This window comes from Narcine bancroftii, chromosome 9, assembly GCF_036971445.1.
Source record: "Narcine bancroftii isolate sNarBan1 chromosome 9, sNarBan1.hap1, whole genome shotgun sequence".
NCBI lineage: Eukaryota > Metazoa > Chordata > Chondrichthyes > Torpediniformes > Narcinidae > Narcine > Narcine bancroftii.
The window spans coordinates 98,906,822-98,928,976 of record NC_091477.1 but is presented as its reverse complement, the minus strand read 5'-3'; the positions used below and the strand labels follow the sequence as shown (position 1 = coordinate 98,928,976).

General features: G+C 39.8%; 1 long non-coding RNA gene across 1 annotated transcript; it reads left to right on the top strand.

Annotated features, from left to right (window-relative positions):
- The first annotated feature begins 2,795 nt into the window (after positions 1-2,795).
- LOC138743040 (uncharacterized) lies at positions 2,796-21,241 on the top strand. The gene is made up of 4 exons (XR_011344615.1): positions 2,796-2,980; positions 12,693-12,815; positions 20,781-20,883; positions 21,044-21,241. It is a non-coding gene; the product is annotated as an uncharacterized lncRNA (long non-coding RNA).
- The last annotated feature ends 914 nt before the right edge of the window (positions 21,242-22,155 follow it).

Sequence of the window (22,155 nt, the reverse complement as noted above, 5' to 3'; positions counted from 1 at the left end):
GACATGTCTGTCCATGGACTCATGCACTGCCAGACTGAGACTACCTGCAAATTGGAGGAACAATGCCTCATATTCTATCTAGACACCTTCCCGCATTGATTTCCATTAGCCTCTCCCTTGACTATCTCTTTCCCTATCCCTCCATCTCCTTTTCTCCATCACTGCATTTAAAGGACCATGGCCTTCCTGTGCTCTGAGGTCATCATTCCTATTGCAGTTGATGAGCTTCACAAGGCACCAACACCGCAAACATTTTTTCTTGCTCTGGTTCAATTGGGAGAATTTCTGCACCAAAACCTTGGGGTGCATCCAATTTCGTGCTGAATGCCCTCCCTAACCAAATCCTCTGTCAGCAGCTGATCCTTTTGCCTATATTCTCTGCTCATTGTACACGTCTAAATGATCACTTACAAATACACCAATGCCTGGAAGCAACTGGTTGACAGTGCAGTCCCAGGAGGAGTGGGGCCACCTTGCTGTGCTTCTCCACAGGGTCTTACCACTCAGCTGTCTTGCCTGATGGTCCGCGGTGCAAATTTCTTTTCCTGTATAATGGGGGAGGCAGCAGTGTTTAGATTGAAGGTTCTTGAAGGTCTGTATCAAAGATGGAGACACCCGGTTCGGCAGCTAGACAGAATGTTGCAGGCACAGTTGAAGTGGTGGACTGGAGAAGGGTAACAGAGCCAGCGAACATTCTATCACCGAGCAGGAATAGCTATTAAGATAGAGAAGGATAACCACAGCAGCGAATCATGTTAGCCAAGGACCAAACTGTTGGAATTGGTCCAGAGAGGCTTCTGTCAGTGGTGCCTGATTACTGTATGGAGCATGCATACCTAAATGCAGTTGTTATGTCAGCCTTCAGCTTCGGCTCAGTGGCTGAGGACTTCACACCAGGCTGTGTCCGGTGTCGGCTTCTGGAACCAGGAGTGGTGAAGGCATGTGATGAGGTGGCCTCCTGCATGGCCTCAAACACCAATGGCCTCCAAATAGAATTCAGATTTCAGATTTATTGTTAGAGTACATACATGACATCACATACAACCTTGAGATTCCTTATTCCTGCGGGCGTGGCAGAATCACCACTAATTGGAGGCGCAAAAATAACCTGTACACAGCATAAAGACATAAACAAGGAACTGTAAACAAACTGACTGTGCAATATAGAGAGAACAAAAAGAAAATCAATAAAGTGCACAAGTAAGAGTCCTTAAATGAGTCTCTGATTGAGTTTGTTGTTGTGGAGTTTGATGCTGGAGGGGTAGCAGCTGTTCCTGAACCTGGTGGTGCAAGGCTTGTGGCACCTAGACCTTTTTGCCGATGGCATCAATGAGTCTAGAGTGTGTGATGGGTAGTGCAAATCTTTGATGATTGCTGCTGTTCTCCAATGGCAGCACTCCCTGTAGATGTGTTCGATGGTGAGGAGGGTTTTGCCTGACATGTCCTGGGCTGTTTCCACTACCTTTAGGCTTTATGTTCAGGAGTATTTTTGTTTCCATACCAGACAGGTGTTCCACGGCTTTGTGTAGAACCAGTGAGATGGCATCTGCTGTAGACCTGTTACCCTGTTACGACTTGGAATGTATTCAAGTCACTGCACAGTTAGGGAGCTGATAGGCTTCATCACCAATCTTTCAAAGCTCTTCATCACTGATGCTGTCTTTATCAACACATCTTGCTATATTTGGAAAAATGCTTTGGAGGAAGTGTGCAAAATACTGGAGACCCAGTTCAGATCGTAAAGCGATTCTATCCTTTCAGCCACTAGTTACACAATTGCTTAATCAAATGTTCAATAGGTGATGCTCTGAATGCAAGTCACTCAGTGTGCTTAAGGAAATAGGTAGCTTGATTCTCGTGAAGATAACATTTAAGGCAGACTTAAATATTTAAAAAACATGTTGGTGTTTAAAGTGTGTCAAATATACAGAATATCAATTTAATTACATCAAGAATTGTGGGACATTTTAAAAGTCCTGGGGATATTTTACCTTTAGCAATCCAACGTTCTCATGTATTTGTTCTTGAAGGGCATCAAACAATTGTTCTTGTTAGCATTCCTGGTTCCAATCAGAGGTCATCATACTCTCATGGAAAATTATGAATGAAGTTCTGTAGATGCCTTCAGATACATGGTGATTGAGGATTCATATAATTTAATTTGATAACAAAAAAAACTACACTCATGTGAGTACTGTGCATGAAATAAAGTGCATCACCTGCCAACCAATATTAAATTTCACCAAACACTGTGCTGTTCATGGATTGCAGTCAGTGTACAAGAAGGATAATAAAATTGGCCGCACTGCTTCTCGGGCAGGGAGATAGGATCCATATCATTCCAGTCAGAATCACCAGAAGGAAACAAGCATGAGGGGAGCCTCCAAATAAATGTATTTACATTCCCAAACCAGAAACACATTAGAAGAAGGATAAAGTGATGGAGGCCTGTCAATACACATTAGACTATGCTCGGCAAGAGTCAGTCGACAAAAGTGCTGGAAAAACTCAACAGGTCACAAGGCATCCATGTGAAGTAAAAGGCAGTTGATGTTTCATACCTTGTTTACCTCCAGCAGGAGTCAAACCAAGAGCAACGAGAAGAAAATATAAATGTAAACGGACCAAATAAGAAACCTTTAAAAAGTGCACACATATGTAAGCAATAAAATCAGGATTAGTTACATCAGTAATTTAATGGACATTCCAATGACAGTACAAACTTACTTGTGCTTTGCACATGCTGTTTATGATGTCATCTGAACCTTCTATTAGACCACTTCTCTCTAATGACTCTTGGGTATCCATTATCCAACATAAAATAATAAAATCATCACAGTTAGAAAACACTGAGGTCATGCTTTGACCTTTGTGCTACTAATGTGCAGTCTGTATTTCTCTGAGAACCAGCTCAAAGCAAAGGCCAGAACAAATCTTTCTAGTGGAGTACAATTCATTACAGTCAGTCAAATGTCACAAGGTATGTAATGAGTTTGTATTTATCAGCAAAAGCAAAAGTTAGCCAGCTGGATTCTGTACAAAATAAATACAGTTCCCTAAGTGTGAAAAGGTATATATTGTTTTATGTTCTTTTCAGTGATGTTTGCTATTATATGAGGTTAGCCATGATATTAAATTATTGAAGATCTATTAGAACAACCATATTTTGTGACATTACATCGATTCAATGCACCAAGACCATGATTCAAGTGAAGTATTTTATTTCCATATGAGGTCATCTTTTGTTTGGTTGGCCCAGGACATTTTTCACTTTGTGATCCATCAAAAAGACAGGCCATTCCAATTCAATATAGGTATAGAATATCATGTCATGGATGACACCAGGCATGCCTTAAAATGAAATGACATTTGCAGTGTCGGCTACCTGATGTGAAGGCCAGAAACAAAGCCAAATTCAAACCACAACCAACAGATCAGAGTAAAATGTGCTGCCACTGTAACATATACAGTTGCATTTGGTGGCAACTATAACAAATGAGGGAGAAGGCTTTATGATCATCTGAATCTTATACAGGACAAGTCAAATCAGCCAGAATTGCCAGGTTCGCAACGTGACATCCTCTGCTTGAGAACTTCACAAATATTGTTGCTGAGATTAAGAACTGAGAACATTTTAAAGTAGAAAAAGTAATTGAAATTTTTAAAAAAAACCCTAAAGTACATGCATGCCGATTGGAAAACCTAAAATTGTTCAGTTACACCTGATAATCTAAATTCTAAATGGTTGACTTTATCTTATTATTACCCAAGAGAACAAAATTCTGCTGGCAATTTTTCTCAAGTGTTGTTATACAAGCTTCAACCATATTTCATTTCACACTTCATTATTTGATATCAAAATGTAACAGAACATTAATTCTGATTAGTGCTTGCACATCAAACTGGTCTTTAACAGCTGATTCAAAAATCTCTGGTCTTGATATTAAAAGGTGATTAATAAGGAATGTTTAATCATATCAAGTACCAAATCATACAGATGACTTCAAAATATAGATGATGCATCTCATTTCAGCTAATAAAAGTACTTCAGAAAAGCCAAACAAACTTTACAAATCTGTACATTTTGCAAAACTTCTGTTCCACCAAATAAATCACTTGCTTTGCTTCGGTGACAGCCATAATTTGAAGTCCATAAAGTCGCTCAGATCAAATTGTAACATTCCCACAAAAGAAAACTCCACAATTTTCAGTTTATAAAAATCAAAATGCTCATCAGCAGAACCACTTAATAACTTACAACCATTGGTAGATCACATTACTTCGTAAAATCAGATTTACCTCAAATCCCATGGCTCGGTCATGCAACAGATTGGAAACTTGAAAAAAAAGTCATCACTCTTTGCTGGCAATGGTCTCTAATCCAAATCATTCTGAGCTGGAGTTTCACAAATTCATGGTACTGAGAAACCATCTAAATTGAGACACAATGACAGAAATGTGTTGTGCTGTCTGTGCACCTTATATTCTCATTAATTCCATTCACAATGCAATTGTCCACAACAATGATCAGAATCAAGAGTTTTAAAGAGAACAGCTTTCAAGAATAAAAGGTAGTGCATTCATTGAATAAAGTATGATTCTCCTTGCACCCCTTTTGTATTTGTCTATTGTTTCAGTATGATCAACATATTGTGGCTGAGAGAAGTTAAAAATTAAAAAAGGATAGAAGAAGCCTCTGTGATTACATCCGGGTTCAAGTGTGCATTATACAGCAAATGCAAGATGAAGGACAAATATTCCCCTTCATCTCCACCAACTTCCATCCAGCCCTCTACTCACAGCAATTTTGACTAATAAAGATGGAAAATTTTGTTAATATCATAGACCCTCTAATTTTGCAATTTTTATTAGAAATTGTATAATCTGCAGCAGTTGACTTGAACATCAAAAAATCTTTTGGTATTTCTGTTTTGGGTAAATACACTTACTTGTGTTTTCTGGAAGTTTTGATTTGTTTTTGAAAATGGCAGTTTTTCTTCCAACAGCTTCTCTGAGTTTTAGATTACAGTCCATTACCCACATGTCATTTGGAAATTTTTATTTTCATCTGAATGTCCTGAGCAGTGTAACAGTTTACTGCATGCAATAAAAGAACTGAGAGGGATCCAGTTATGGCTTTGCTGGCTATGATTCAAGCAAAATTCAAGGTCATCTAAAGTCACCAAAATCTAACATAGTAAATAATCTTTTCACAAAATACCCCTGAAAATGTTACAAATGCCTTTAACTCACTAATTGGGCAAAAACATCATAATATAAATTGTTGGATGCTATCTACAAAATTCAAGAAAACCCTTTGGAAAGAGAAAATCTGTTCATTTAACTGACCTATTTAGTGCATTGATAATAATCTTGAATCCATTTTCTTGACAAGAACCTGTTTGATTTGTTTTTGAAGGCAATTGCTATACATGTCCCACTGCCCATGCTGGTAATTGATTCTACATTCCAAACAGCCTCTTGGAATTCCTATTATCCTTTGATGTAAATATGACCCATTGATTCTATACACAACAAAAATCCTTAATTAGGTCATATTGCTGAGGACCTATTCATAAACCACCTTTCATCTCAACCTTTATTTTAGGAAAAGCGTTCAATCTGTAATTTTTCCCTTACATTATGAAATTACTACACAGCTACCCTAACCTTAACCCTAACCCTAACCCTACCAGCCCCCCCACATCTCCATCGGGCACACAAAACTCAAAATGGTCAACCAGTTTACCTATCTCGGCTGCACCATTTCATCAGATGCAAGGATCGACAATGAGATAGACAACAGACTCGCCAAGGCAAATAGCGCCTTTGGAAGACTACACAAAAGAGTCTGGAAAAACAACCAACTGAAAAACCTCACAAAGATAAGCGTATACAGAGCCGTTGTCATACCCACACTCCTGTTCGGCTCCGAATCATGGGTCCTCTACCGGCACCACCTACGGCTCCTAGAACGCTTCCACCAGCGTTGTCTCCGCTCCATCCTCAACATCCATTGGAGCGCTTTCATCCCTAACGTTGAAGTACTCGAGATGGCAGAGGTCGACAGCATCGAGTCCACGCTGCTGAAGATCCAGCTGCGCTGGGTGGGTCACGTCTCCAGAATGGAGGACCATCGCCTTCCCAAGATCGTGTTATATGGCGAGCTCTCCACTGGCCACCGTGACAGAGGTGCACCAAAGAAAGGTACAAGGACTGCCTAAAGAAATCTCTTTGTGCCTGCCACATTGACCACCGCCAGTGGGCTGATCTCGCCTCAAACCGTGCATCTTGGCGCCTCACAGTTTGGCGGGCAGCAACCTCCTTTGAAGAAGACCGCAGAGCCCACCTCACTGACAAAAGGCAAAGGAGGAAAAACCCAACACCCAACCCCAACCAACCAATTTTCCCCTGCAGCCGCTGCAACCATGTCTGCCTGTCCCGCATCGGACTTGACAGCCACAAACGAGCCTGCAGCTGACGTGGACTTTTACCCCCTCCATAAATCTTCGTCCGCGAAGCCAAGCCAAAGAAGAATGAAATTACTACACAGCTACTGTTTTATATGCACACGCATAAATTAACATATTTTTAAATAAAATCCTCAGATTCAAATGTTGTTACATAAAAATTGAAAACGAAGTATTTTAAACTGACCACTTTGGATTTATAGAGTACATTAAAGCATTGATTTTTTAAATATCTATATTCAATTTCTTACCTCAAGTATTGTTTTATTCCCTCATATGACCTGGGGCACTGCTAGAACACATGTCACTTATTTCTTACCCCTATGGTAAGAGGCAGATAATTTCTTCATTCTCCGCAAACCCGGCAGAGAAGCTATTTTGTCAGTACAAGTAATCAAGTGCAAGAGGAGAGCCAGGCAAGGCTGAGTCCCTTTAGGCACCAAAAGGGTAATCAGAATCAGAATTTATTGTCATGGATGAGTCATGAAATACAGTGTTTCCAGCAGCGTCACAGCGCAAACATTCATATTATAACCATCTTAAAACATTACTATACAAAGTAAAAATAATAGTGTACAAAAAGTAAGGCAGTGTCTTTGGTTCATTGATTATGGAATATTCAGGAATTTGATGGCAGCACAGAAGAAGCTGTCCTCGTACCATTGAGTGCTCATCATTAGGCTCCTGTACCTATTTCTCCGATGGTAGCAGAGTGAAGAGGGCATGATCTGGGTGATAGGTGTCTTTGAGGAGAGAGGCAGCTTTTTTAAGACACCATCTCATGTAGATGTCATCAACGTAGAGGTCTGGTTCCTATGATGTCGCAGGCCAAGCTACCAACCCTCTGAAGTTTATTTTTGTCCCAAGAGTTGGTACCAGGCATTGATGCAGTAGCCACGTTTCACCTGTAGAAGTATATGAGAGTCTTCAGTGACATACCAAATCTCCTCAGACACCTCACAAGGTATAGCCATTGGTGAACCTTCTTTGTGATTGCATCACATCGAGGCTCCAGGACAGATCCTCAAAGATAAACATCCAGGAATTTGAAGTTCTGACCCTTTCCACTACTGAGCCCTCGATGAGGATGGGGTCATGTTCCCCTGACTTCCTCCTGGTCTACAACCATCTCCTTAGTTTTGCTGACATTGAGTGCAAGGTTGATTTGCTATAACATTCAATGAGCTGATCTCTTCCTCCTGAACGCCTCTTTATTGCTCTTTGTGATTCCGCCGACAACTGTGGTGTCATCGGCAAACTTGTAGATGATCTTGGAATTATGCTTGGCCACACAGCCATGGGTGTATAACAAGTAGAGCAGTGGGCTAAACATTGTCCACGTCCTTCTCCTTAGTGATTGTAGATGAGACATTCATATATTTTTTTCACTGAAATTATCAAGATACATTTGAATTTATACATTTCTTTTGATTTATTCATCTCTTTTGCCATAATCCCAAGTTTGGGTTTGTAAGAAATTCTGGTCTGTTTTGACTTAATTCTATCTTATAAAATAATTATAAAAAACAACAACAACCTATTAAAGACTTAGCAATGAGCCTTATGCCATTCGCTGGTAACAAGGTACCAGCTTTCCACACATGGTTGGTCATGAACCAACAAACCTATTATATTCTTATCCCTTATGCGCCTGGCAGAAAGACACTTTCAGATAGCCGTTTCATTCCGGGACATTTTCGGCATTTTGACAGCATGTCTGGTGTCTGAAAAATGCCGACCCGGAATGGAGAGGTTATTTCTGTGCTGGCATTTTTCCACCAGCTGACCTACTCACAACCCTAGAATGCCGCGCTGTCTGAAAGCTGCTTACCTCATTCTGGGACCAGCTCGGGTATGGAAGATGACATTTCGATGAAGCACAAAGTCTACGATGTTTCGGCGGGAAATGTGAACTACTGAGACAACAGCTAGGATTCGGAATCTAATGATGGTAAACATATTCACAACTAGTAGCATTATTGCTTCAAGCTGTACCACCATTATTTTTGCAGACAAATATATCAGACGCATATGTTTTACATCACAGTGGACATTGACGTTGTTGCATCACATGACCTACCTCTTTTGGTCCAGAAATGCCAGCCTTCTGTGTGAAATTACACCCTGTCCTGGTATCTTGCTGACTTTGCTCGATTCTGGGTGAACGGGTCAAGCTTGAAGCTGGGATACTGTCAAGTCCTCCTTACACCAATATTGCTGCATTTCTGTGTGAAAATGTCTAAAGAGTCACCAGTGGGATTGCCCTGAGCCCCTCACAGTATGAAAGAAAATGAAGCAAATGCAAGACCTTTCAGAGTCACTGAGTGCCCTTGGATTCGCCTCCAGTACAGCCACACAGGCTTGTGTTCGATCTATTGGCAATCCGAACTCCAGCTCCAAACCTCCAACACAACCTGGAAGCCTTCAGTGCCTGAGCCTTACGGGAGCACTTCTTACATCAGCACCTCTTGAACCCCGGCTCTGATAACTAGTTCCTATAAGCCACTTTCAAGCAGCCCCAAACCCATGTGGGTCCCTCGACTCCAAGTGGCCTGCAGACTGTGTGGGTTCTTCAGATGCTGAGACCTTCTCTGGTCCACCATTTGGGGTCACTGCCCTGACGGTCATCTCCTCTTCTTCTCCTCCTCAATGGGTGCTCTCCCCATTTCTGGTGCTGTGTACTGAACCATTGCAGAACACAGGTGCCGCCATCTTGGGCACAGACATGTGGTTGCAGTGTTTTGGTTTAAAAGCACTGCTGACTCCTCTGTTGCGAGGCCAGAGGACCCCGAAACCCAGCAGCAATAGATATTCACCAAGACAAATGGTTATTTAAACAAAAGTTGGTTTTAATTATCTTTAAACACGAAAAAGAATCACACTTTAACTTATCACTATTGACTTAACTAACCTATCTTAACCCCCTTCTAATTCTAAGCACACGTTCATGAAATGTATGTGAAAGTTCAGAAAAGTTCTTTGATTCACAGTCCAATCTCACTTCTCATTCCTCCAAGTTCACTGGTTGTATGCATCAGAATGAAGGTGTTAATGAGTGTGCTAAATAGTTATGGTCAATCATTTATTGACTTTATGATTGGCAAGTTAGCCCTGTAAATGCAATTATATTTTAAGGCTGCAACAAAATACATAAAAGTTTAAACACTCTTTTTAACAACAGCTCTGCAGCAAGCAAAACAAAATGTTGGAAACAAAGAGGATTAAACACAATTTACTTCTTAATTATTTTCCAAATAGCAACATGCTCTCTGCACTGTTACTGCCATTTATTAATTGAGACATCTCAATGAAAATGCAATTGCCTCCATTATCTGATTATGCATTCAGCAAAAATATAATGGCATAAATTAAAATGCAAGACAAATCAATGAGTGACCCAACAAATAGGTTCAATAAGTGGCTCAGCTGACAATTAAGCAAAGCAGCAAAACTGAATTGAATAAGCTAATCATCCAAAATTGGATTGATTCAGTTTAATTTATGAAATTGTCAACCTGCTCTTTGGTTAATAATTTTGTGGCTAACATCAGAGTTCAAGCCATTGTTTATTTAGATTTTCAGTAGATTTTACAAATGGTGACAATCTGATTTGGTTTATTTATGGTTTGGCTTTCAATTTATTTTCTGGAAGTCAGCTAAGCATTCTATTTTGAGGTAAACTCATTTAGGTTTTCAAATTTAACACATTAGTGAACAACTTGACAGAGACAAATGATAAGACTTACTTTGCTGGCAATGGTAAAGATTGAAAATTTGTAGACCAGACAAGAGGCAGACCAGGTTTCAGTGACAGTTCAAAAAGAATTCTTAGTGGGGAAATAGTGTTACCTACCACAGAGACTGATGAAAGACATGGGGCATGACTGTAAAACCCAACTAATGTTTAAGAGCTTGCAAAACTGCATAAAGTTGCTGTAAAGAGGAAAAGCAGATCTGAATATAATTGATAATTTTAAAATGCAGTATGATGAAGACAAATACTCAATTAAAAAAATGATGCCTGCAATGAAATATTAAACACAGCAACAATAATTGGCATGAAATAATAATTCTTCATCAATGCCTATTGCTTGAATTTATAAGTAAATGTGGTACTTAGTATTCGTGCATGATATCAAATTACAGAATTACTTATAAAATGCTCTCTAATAAGCAACGTTATTCTGATCCTTGACTGATCATGCTCTGAATCAGTAATCTATTTCATAAAAATACAGAAAAGCTGGTTCCTCTAGCATTTCTGTGTGTTTACTGCAATCACAGCATCTGCAGACTTTTGTGCTTCACTTCATCTAATTAATAAAGTTCTGCTTTCTCCTTTAAAGATGATAGATGGAAATTATCCATTGTTCAAATATCTTTGTTGCACCCTTGGATGAATTTACTTTTCAAATACCCAAGTTCTCATAAGGCAATCATCCCTGAGGTAAAAGTGACATGATGAATCAAGATCAGAAACTTGTTTTTCCCAGGGCTCTGGAGTTGGGTCCATACGAGTGACTTTGTTTCCAATTATGACATGCGTTAAAAAAAAAGGCCTTGAACAAAATGCTGGTTGAACAAGGCTTCGATTACCAAAAGTTCTATTTTCATGCTTGGTACAATGTTGGCAAAAATATTACTGCTCTTTTAAAATAATGCCAGGATTCTCCAGTATTTAAATAATACTTTAACCTAAAACTAAACATTCAAGCATTTTGATTCCTGTGTTACTTGGCCTGCTTACACCCTGTCCACAGTAATGAATATTCCTGATGACATCAAGATTCCCAGATGTGATGTTCCAATTCCCTATTCCATGCCTATCATTTGGTTATCTGTCCATAATATCTAAATTTCTGGACTGGTGATCAGAATCAGTGTACATTGTCATGAGCAAGTCAAGACACTTGTTGTTTAGTGGCAGCATCACCGTGCAAACATTAATATACACCATCTTAGAAAAATAAGTAAAAACAATGCACGAAAAGTCAAAGTACGGCAGAATATTTAATTGATGATCATTCAGGAATCTGATAGCAATGGGGAAGAAACTGTCCTTGTGTTGCTGAGTGCTTGTTTCAGGCTCCTGTACCTTTTTACCGATGGTAGCAGAATGAAGAGGGCATGGCCTGGGTAGTTAGGGTCATTGAGGATAGAGGCTGCTTTCTTAAGACACTGGCACTTGTAGATTTCCTTGACAGTGTGAATACTGGTGCTTGTGATGTCACAGGCTGAATTTTCAATCCTCTGGAGTTTTTTTTCTTGTTCTGAGTGATGGCATATGTAGCCAGAATGCTGTCCACATTATACCTCTAGGCATTTTTGAGTCTTGTATCCATCAGATTAAAGTTTCTGGCAGTGCTGTTTCATCAACCAATCATGTTCCAGATTACCAGTCATCTATTACGTTATCATTTGATTCAGTTTCTTTGACACTCGCGTGTATCTCAGGAGATCCCAACTTGCAGATTTTGTTTTGAATAAATACATTTTGGATTCCTGAGGTTTTGTTTTATTTGAATTTCAGTAACTCTATATTCAGTTTGAGAACATGGAGTGTGCAACATGGTGAATGAGGTGCAAACGGCTATTGTCATCAATCTCATATTTGCGCCTTTTTGATTCTGTTACGGTAATTGTTTAGACCATGAGGCAGATTGATTATCTGCTGGCAGGAATCAAGAGGTCGGTGGGTGGGGAATTGGTCTTTTCAAAATCCTGCCTGGATAAGTGAAACCCACAGGCAATCAATTGCTCTTCCCATTTTTACCTTGTCACTTCCACTGTCTACATCTCCCAGAGCTATGCCAGTGCACTGACAGCCACCGTTACAATGACTTGAGCAACATATAGCATCTCAGATGACATATTCCTGACATGTGAATTTCAATCTAATACATTTACCCAGCAAGAGAGGGTGTATATTACATATGGTAATTTCTTTAGAAAAACTAATGTCACACAAACATGGAAGAGGTGGAACAAATCCATTACCCACAACCTTTTCTGTTTAACCAAGAAATCTGTAGTTAAAGCTGAAATTTGTTCTTTCTATTTTTATACCTCCCATCCCAAACATCTCTCATACAGAACCACTGTCCTGAGGGTTTCAGGGCATCCGACTGTAGATTTATCACGTTGAAGCTTTCAATATAATACTGAACAATTTCAAGAACTTATTTCCTGTATTGTTTCTGTATTCTCCTGTTACTAATGAAGGCAGGGAAGAAGCAGATTTAATGCTGGAAGATCAGAATATCAGACTTGGATACGTAAAGTAGAAATGGTGCTCAACTAGCATTGAACATACAGAAGGAGAAGACGATGAAATGAAGTGACCCAGTATGTAAAAGTAGAAGACACAAATTTCTTGTTTATTTTCATTGTGTGATGACATTGTTTAATGGGTTTAATGTATCATATAGCTTGAACGTTGAGTGGGTGGGGAAGGGGGGGGGGGTGAAGGAGGGAGGGAAGGGAGGGGGGGGAAGGGGAGAAAATGACACTGTGTATATTCAAGAGGGAAATGTTTGTGTGTATTTTGGTTAGTATGGTTCATAGTGTGAAAAATTTTTAAAAAACTAGCATTGAACATGCTCATCAAGCTCTCTGTTTTGCTATACGAGTGCTTTTACATCATAGGGCACTGTGTCCACGCTCTGGGAGGGGCAAGAACACTGAATTTTCACAGGGAAAGTAATGGCTCAAAGTGCTGGCTGAAGACTGGAATCTGGTGACAATTGTGGCTCTCTGAGACAAGAACGATCACTTCCCCTGTGAACCTCACAGCATCCCAAGGATAGGACTTGTGAAACAAAGATTTGCCTAATTGAACCAGCTGAAAGGCAGATCGTAGAATCAATATTTAATGGCTGAGCTGAGTAACAATCTCACTGTTTCAGTGAAATCTGAAGCTCAAAATCTCATCTGATTTTAATAATTTGTCGACTTTTCCACACAATTAAGTCAGCCACAGTGGAGGGGTTTTTGAGAAGGCAGAATACTGCTATCCTTATGTTATATTTAGGATATGCATCTCTCAATGGAACTGAGTCCATATTATGCCATATTCCCCCAGGAATCAGAACATGCAATTATGGTACATTCTTCCTACAATATATTGCTTCTAAATGAACTTCTTCAACAATGCAATAATGAAGAATATTGATATCCTTCTATGCCAACCTGATTTCTAATACTTCTCAGGTCTGTAACTGACATCATCTCATTCCCAGCACTGGAAAGCTTGACAGTATGGATATTGTTGCAAGAGTGTGAGCGTCTAACAAGCAGAAAACTTTGCCTGAAATAAGGCATCATCTGAGATTCACTGGATCTGTCATCAACTGATAAAACTTAGAACAATAATAATTGATAACATGGAAATGATAGACATTCTAGCCCTCAATGAAGATTTCAGATTTATTGTCAGAGTACATACAACATGAAATTATTTTTTCCCCTGTGGACAAGACAGAATACCACTTACTGTTAGTGCAAAAATGGACTCAAAGTAGACATACAAACAAATAAAGGAATGTTAACAAACTGACTGTGCAATACAGAGAAGAAAAAAAATAAAGTCCTTAAACAAGTCCCTGATTGAGTTATTGTTGAGGAGTCTGATGGTAGAGGGGTTTCTGAGAAGGCAAAATACTGCTATCCTTATGTTATATTTAGGATATGCATCTCTCACTGGAACTGAGTCCATATTATGCCATATTCCCCCAGGAATCAGAACATGCAATTATGGTGCATCCTGTTCCAGAACCTGGTGGTGCAAGTCTTGTGGGATCTCTACCTCTTTCCTGATGGTATCAGTGAGAAGAGAACATGTGCTGGGTGGTGTGGATCCTTGAGGATGCTGCTGCTTTCTGACTGTAGTGTTCCTTGGAGATGTTCTCAATGGTGGGGAGGGTTTTGCCTATAACGTCCTCAGCTATGTCCACTACCTTTTGCTAGGCTTTAAGCTCGGGGCATCAAGCACCAGCACTTTTTAATTGTTTCCCTCTAACAAATACCTGACTTGTCTCATTCTGTCCATTAACAACTAGTGTAATATGCACTTCTTCTATTGAAATCGTATCCCTAAACTTAACATCTAACCTCAGATATTAGGACAGTTCGATTTCAGGTATGAAAGTAAAAGTAAAGCACCTGGGAGTGATTACAAAGCAATAATGAAAATAGGGAGGATGTTGTAATGACAAACTAAACCACAGGAGAATAGGCCAAATGGTTTTAAAGTGTCATCTGAATCTTGAGATATATTACAGCCATGAAATCACTTCCTGATGTGGAGCATAGATTGTAATAGTGTTTAAATTTGGTGCAAATAATTTTGTTTTTATATTGCAGAATTACAGACCATTTTTGAAAGAGAATAAAAATTCTTAATGCAAAGGCTAATAAAAAAAGACAAGATACTCAAACAATGTTGAATATAATGTTTTTCCTTTCTGAAGATAAGAGACTAAAAAGGCATCCCCAGTCAAACATGTGAAACATAATACTTGGCCGGAAGCTGTACGCCTCAACCAAAATTTTCATTTCATTTGAATCAGTGGAACTAAATTTAAGAGAAGTACAATGTACACCGCTGCTGTATAGCATTGTTTATGCCTGCAATAAAACACATTTTCAAATCTGATTTTAATCACCTGTTAATCAAGTTAGTTGTCTAGGCTCATAGGAAGCCTTTTTTCTATGGCTAGACGACATATATATTAAAAAAAAGGCCTTTCCTCTCTGATCCTGAACAACACAGTTCACAGAATAGACCACTGCAGCAAGTCTGGCAACAGATAACCATGTGAATACTATTATCACCATACCCAGGACCAAATATTAAATGGGGAAGAAGATAACAAATTTGAAACAAGCTGGAAAGGATACAAAGCCCCTTCCCGTATGATAATTTGCACAAAGAGCTTCCTCATATTAGAGAGGAACACAAAAGTTGGCAGATGCTGTGATTATAGTGAAAACACAGAAATGCTGGAGAAACTCAGCAGGTCTCAAAACATCCAATAGGCGGTAAAAATATATAACTGGTGTTTTGGGCCTGAAGCCTCATTTAAGGTATGAGTAAAAACCAGGCAGGTACCTGAAGTGAAAGGCTTGGGAGAAGGAAAGAAAGGGCAGGGGGAGGAGCACAGGATGGTGAAGAGGGAGGAGATGTGGGTGCAAGACTGGCTCTTCCTGTGATCACAGGGTTTCATCGTGGTCTATACTTTTCTTTGTTACCACATCCAAAGCTTACAAGTAAACCTCTCAAAAGATTCACCATATTACAATACACATCCATGCTATAAATAACCTTAAAAGAAGCTTCAATATGTATAACTTCCTATCACTACATTTACCGTCTGTGTGCGCATAAATGCAACCATATATATATAAATATTTAACACAGATTATGTGAAGGAGCCATTATATTCAACTTCAAACTTTGCCAAGATCTAATCTAGATTTATATAGGCAGTTAGGAGGCTATTACCAACTGAAAAACCTCACAAAGATAAGCGTATACAGAGCCGTTGTCATACCCACACTCCTGTTCGGCTCCGAATCATGGGTCCTCTACCGGCACCACCTACGGCTCCTAGAACGCTTCCACCAGCATTGTCTCCGCTCCATCCTCAACATCCATTGGAGCGCTTTCATCCCTAACGTCGAAGTACTCGAGATGGCAGAGGTCGACAGCATCGAGTCCACGCTGCTGAAGATCCAGCTGCGCTGGATGGGTCACGTCTCCAGAATGGAGGACCATCGCCTTCCCAAGATCGTGTTATATGGCGAGCTCTCCACTGGCCACCGTGACAGAGGTGCACCAAAGAAAAGGTACAAGGACTGCCTAAAGAAATCTCTTGGTGCCTGCCACATTGACCACCGCCAGTGGGATGATAACGCCTCAAACCGTGCATCTTGGCGCCTCACAGTTTGGCGGGCAGCAACCTCCTTTGAAGAAGACCGCAGAGCCCACCTCACTGACAAAAGGAAAAGGAGGAAAAACCCAACACCCAACCCCAACCCACCAATTTTCCCCTGCAGCCGCTGCAACCGTGTCTGCCTGTCCCGCATCGGACTTGTCAGCCACAAACGAGCCTGCAGCTGACGTGGACTTTTTACCCCCTCCATAAATCTTCGTCCGCGAAGCCAAGCCAAAGACTGGTATTTTTCAAATTACATATGCATATTAAGTTTTCAGAAAAGAATAAATCAATAGTAATTTGATGCAAACAAAAATTGAAGAAATAGAATTTGAGATATCGTGAAGCTGCTATGCACTGAACTTGTAGGATATCAAACAGAGACTAATTAAAGAATCATCAAAAAAGCTTCAGCTTTGTGCAACGCTGACAGTATAATGAAATGTGGTCGAAGCTTAAGAAACAGTATGTAGGCGGTTCAATCCTGAATCAGAAATAAACAGAGAGGAAATATGCGCATTCTTCGTTCTAAAACTCTAACATTTGATCATTCATGAAAGAACAAGAATCAGAATCAGGTTTATTACCTTGAACATAATAAGATTGAAGGGGGAAAATTATAAGGGGAACATGAGGGGAAATTTCTTTATGCAAAGGGTGGTCGGGATGTGGAATGAGCTTCCGACAGACATGGTCGAGGCGGGATCATTGGTTACATTTAAGGAAAGACTAGATAGTTACATGGAGAGGAGAGGACTGGAGGGGTATGGACCGGGTGCTGGTCAGTGGGACTAGGAGGGTGGGGATTTGTTACGGCATGGACTAGTAGGGCCGAACCGGCCTGTTCTGTGCTGTAAGTGGTTATATGGTTATAACATGCATCACAAAATTTGTTGTTTTGCAGCAACCAATAATGACATGCGTTAAAAAAAGGCTATGAACAAATGCATCAGCTGCAGTAATTATGAAGAACAAAACGCAAAATTATTTTGAATTACAATTCCGTAAATGTGAGATTTTTTTTAAAACACAAAAAGAGAAAAAAATGAGATAATGTCGTCGATAGATTCACTCCTCCAGTTATTATAACTAGTGCAAAAAGAGAAAAAGTGAGGTAGTATCAATAGGTTCATTATCCATTCAGAAATCTGATGATGAAGGGGAAGAAGCTGTTTTTGTACCATTGGAGGCTTCTGTACCCCCTTCCTGATGGTAGCAGTGAGAAAAGGGCATAGCAACCTTAATGATTGAAGCTGCCTTCTTAAGGCACCATCTCTTAAAGAGGTCCTTAATGGAGTGAAGACTAATGCACATGATGGTGCTGGCTGAGTTTACAACTCACTGTAGCCTGTTCCTGTCCTGTGCATTGGCACCTACATACCAGACTGTAATGCAACCAGTCAGAATGCTCTCCATGGTACACTTGTGGAAATTTCCAAGTCTTTGGTGCCATGCCAAATCTCTTCAAACTCCTAACAAAATATAACCACTGGCATCCCTTCATGATGACATCATCATGATGGCCCCAGGATAGGTCTTCAGAGATGCTGATACCCAGGGATTTGAACTTTTAACCCTTTTCCCTGCTGACCTCTCAATGAGAATTGGCTTGCATTCTGCTGCTTTCCCCTTCCTGAAGTCTACAATCAATTCCTTAGTTTAGCTGACGTTGTGTGCAAGGTCGTTGTGGCACCATTCAACTAGCTGATCTATCGCACTCCTGTATGCTTCCTCATTGCTATATGTGATTTTGCTGATAACTGTGCTGGCTAGCAAATTTTTAGATGGCATTTGAACTATGAGCTGTGGAACAAATGTGATGATAGGTAAATTGCAGTGGCTCCAGGTCTTTGCTTAGATATGAGTAAATTTTGGCAATGTCCAACATCTCAAAGTATTTTCTTTTAGTAGAAGTCAGTGCTACTCATTATTGAGGCAACTCCCCCTACTCTTGAATTTAAATTTAGACATACAGCACGGTAACAGGCCATTTCAGCCCACGAGTCTGTGCCACCCAATTTACATCCAATTAACCTACACCACCAGTGTGTTTCGAATGGTGGGAGGAAACCGGAGACCCAAGGGAAAACCCATGCAGACATGGGGAGAATGTACAAACTCCTTGGAGAGAGCGCAGGATTCGAGCCCCGGTCCCAATCGCCGGCGCTGTAAAAGGTTCCACTAACCGCTACACCAACCGTGCTGCTTTTCTTGGGCTCCAGAATGATTGATGCCCTTGTTGGAGTGCTACTAGTACCATGTAACCCAGAACTACCTGTCACACTTTTGGGTGGTCGATGACTAAATCGGCTCCCCCACCAGGCTTGCCTGGTGCAGAGGGAGGCTAGACATCTACAGGATGAAAACGACCTGTCAAAGGGCAGACAAACCCTCTTGTAACATCAATGGCCATCTAGTAACCGCGTGCCATGAAGCACGGAAGGGGCGCCCCTTGCATTGAAGCTTGGTCTGGTCATTCACTGAAACTGAACTTCCCCCACCCACCCCCCAGCCATCTTGGATCTCACCATGCTTCTGGATCTGGGATGGGATGTTGAGAGGGTGGGTCTGGACCTGTGCAACACCCCCCCCCCCACTAACCTAAATCTATTCACACACACGCTATTCCTTTCTGAGGAGTGGGGTATCCTCTTATCAAACCCCACAAATTGACTGAAAGAAACCATCATCATCCTATGGGATGGAGAGCCAGAAAACAGAAGAATGATCGATGCCCTTTTGAAGCAGTTGGTAAACTCCAACTGCAGCAGAGCGCGATTGAAAATGTCTGTGAGCGCTTCAGCTAGTTGGTTGGCAGAGATTTTCTGTACTATGAATATCAAGTCTGACGCCTTACGAGGGCTCACCCTCTTGACATTGGCTTCTGAAGCAGATATCATAGGGTTGCTAGCTTCTGCAGGGATTCTCACTGGTACAACTGAATTCTCCTTTCTAAAGTGAGCATAAAAGGTGTTCAGCTCATTGGGGAGTGAAGCATCACAGCTATTTATGATGTTAGGTTTTGCCCTTGGAGGATGTAATGGCCTGGAGGCTCTGCCATAGCTGGGTGGGGGGGTATCTGATTCTGTTTCAAACTTCACTCAGAATTGCTTCTTTGCTGTTGAAGACTACGGAACCATTTAATATATTTAACCAAAAGAATATGAATGAGCAACACACAATGATTTGTTATACAAGTAGTTTAATTATAATGCTGGTCAGTGATTTACAAAAATGTCTTTTTCATGCTCGTCCTGCACTAAATTTCATTTTGCAGCATTTAACAGAGGCAATATTCAAATGAACATGATATTTTCCCTATTACTTTGCTACTTATAAAGATAATTATTAATGCAAGATAAATATATGTTTTACACCTTGTGGCAATACACATCATACAGATGGGAATTGAGTGAGATTTTAATTCCTTGCTCAAGCCTATTCTCAGAAATCTCCCAATTTTTGTCAAACACAACTGCTCTTGGAATCACACATTTTCTATTCCAAGTTAATCAAACTCAAAACTATTAAATAAAGTGACAAATGTAATGTATTTTTGATCATGTGGAAACGGATGAAGTCGGGACCATGAACTCTCATTTATCTTAATTTATTGTGTACCAGAAATAGATTAGCATCTCTTTGGCCAACCTCCAGCATTCACACACCATAATCCTGGAATTATCCAAACCACTACTGCTGATTTCAAAGATGTTAAAAAAAAATGGTGTTAAGGATAATTGGCTATCTTTCAGGAAAGACAATAATTCAAACAAGAACCAGCCTTCAAACAAATGACAGCGAGTTTATTGCCATAAATGCAAGTGCAATATGCAGGTTATCGAGGTGAGATAAGAGTTTATTGTCATCTACACGGTATTATGCAGATTTTTGTCTTCAGTTTGTATCTTAATTCGTTGATCCCACATAATGAAGTTATTTTTTTTCATCAATTAAGAAATTAACACATCCTCTGTTGGAGATTATGCCTTTCAACAGTATCCATTTCTGGGACATTAATTTTGATACGTATATAGTTTTGAGGATACTGAGATTGGTAAGTTTTAATTGTGCAGTCATGTCTGCATCATCTGGAATTTCTGAATTTCAATGTTATTTAGCAATCTAGATCATGAGCAAATCATTTTTTGTTAATGACATGAAGGAAACTGTTACATTTATAAATATGAAATATGCTGTTGATGCACTTTAAATATGGCAATATTTTGATTTATAATGGGAGACTTGGTCTGACAATATATGCTGAGTTAGCCTACCAAGAATATAGATATTCTTGTAGCAATACTTGGTAAATGTTACTTAACCTCTGCAACATTACAATGATCAATAGCTTGTTTTGTGTTCATTTACATAGTTTATGGTCAAGTACAGCTACATTTGAAGCCTAATTATGAGAGCAGGTCAATGATACTGCACCCAAGAGAAATATCAACCCCACAAATTCCAGCGGCTGTCAGGTGAACAAACCTCACACATTGGAATCCAGCAAAGCTTCTCTTCTATGTTAATGTTAAATGTCTCCCAAAACATTCCCATGTAATAATAAAACAGTTTCTAATTTCATTTAATTACACAGTCATTATAATCTAAAGTTTGTAATTTCTGTTTACCTTTCAGATTCTATGTCAACTTTTAGACATGACAAGTGCCACAGGCCGTGGATCTAATCACAAGCAATTAACTAACAGGGACAGGAAACAGGCACTTTGCTCCAGTCAAGATGACATTTGCATGTAGACTTATGTTTCCTTTATTTCAGTGAGGGAAAATACAAAGACAAGATTTTTTTTTAAAGATGACTTTCATATATGTATATATATTTGTGTGTGTGTGTAATTTCTTACAAACATTCGAGTTGAGCATGTTGCAGGATTTTGGTTCAAGAACCTTTTTGTTTCATTTTTCTACCTCCTGCATATACAGTTTCCATGATGCAGGGATATGCTTGGGATTTGGATTTGTTGTTTTAGAAGAAAAGATTCATATTAAATATTATCAGCGTCTTTAAGAATTAGCAAAGGATAAAAGAAGGGGAGGGGATTGTCAGGAAAAAGTACTGGGCTCTGCAAGTAGTGTACTGTAAATACTTTGAAATGGTAGGCCTCAATCTTGAAAAAAAATCTAGAAGTTCTGAAAATATCAAAAAAACACTAACTATTGTTTCCTTATTCAATAATTGATCGCTTCATTGAAGGAAGAATTTGAAAAAAGTGCATAAGAAATATTAGAGAAACACAAGAACTGCAGATGCTGGAACCACAAATAAACAAAGAAGAAGCTGAAGGGATTCAGTGGACAGGCAGCATTCATGGGTAGAAATGGCCAGTCTATGTTTCAGGTCAGGACCCTGGATCTGGACTAAAGCAGGAAAAGGAGTTTTCCTGCAAATAAAGAGGGAAAGAAGAGGGAGGGGAATAGCCAAAGGGTGATAGGATATTGGATAGAAGGTGGGAAAGGTGGAAAGATAGGTAGAAGAAATGTTAAGAGGACTGTGGAAAACATGAGAGAAAGGAGAGAACAGAAGTGGGTAAAGAAGAGGTGGAAACACTTGAACTGGATAGAGGTGAGGGTTACCTAAAATTGAAAACTTCAATGTTCCTGCCATTGGGTTCAAGTCTATACAAGGTGTTGTTCCTCAAGTTTGCACTTAGGCTTACCCTGGCAATGGACAAGGTGAGGCACATAGGTGTGGGAATGGTGAGAGGAAGTAAAATGGTTAGCAACCAGGA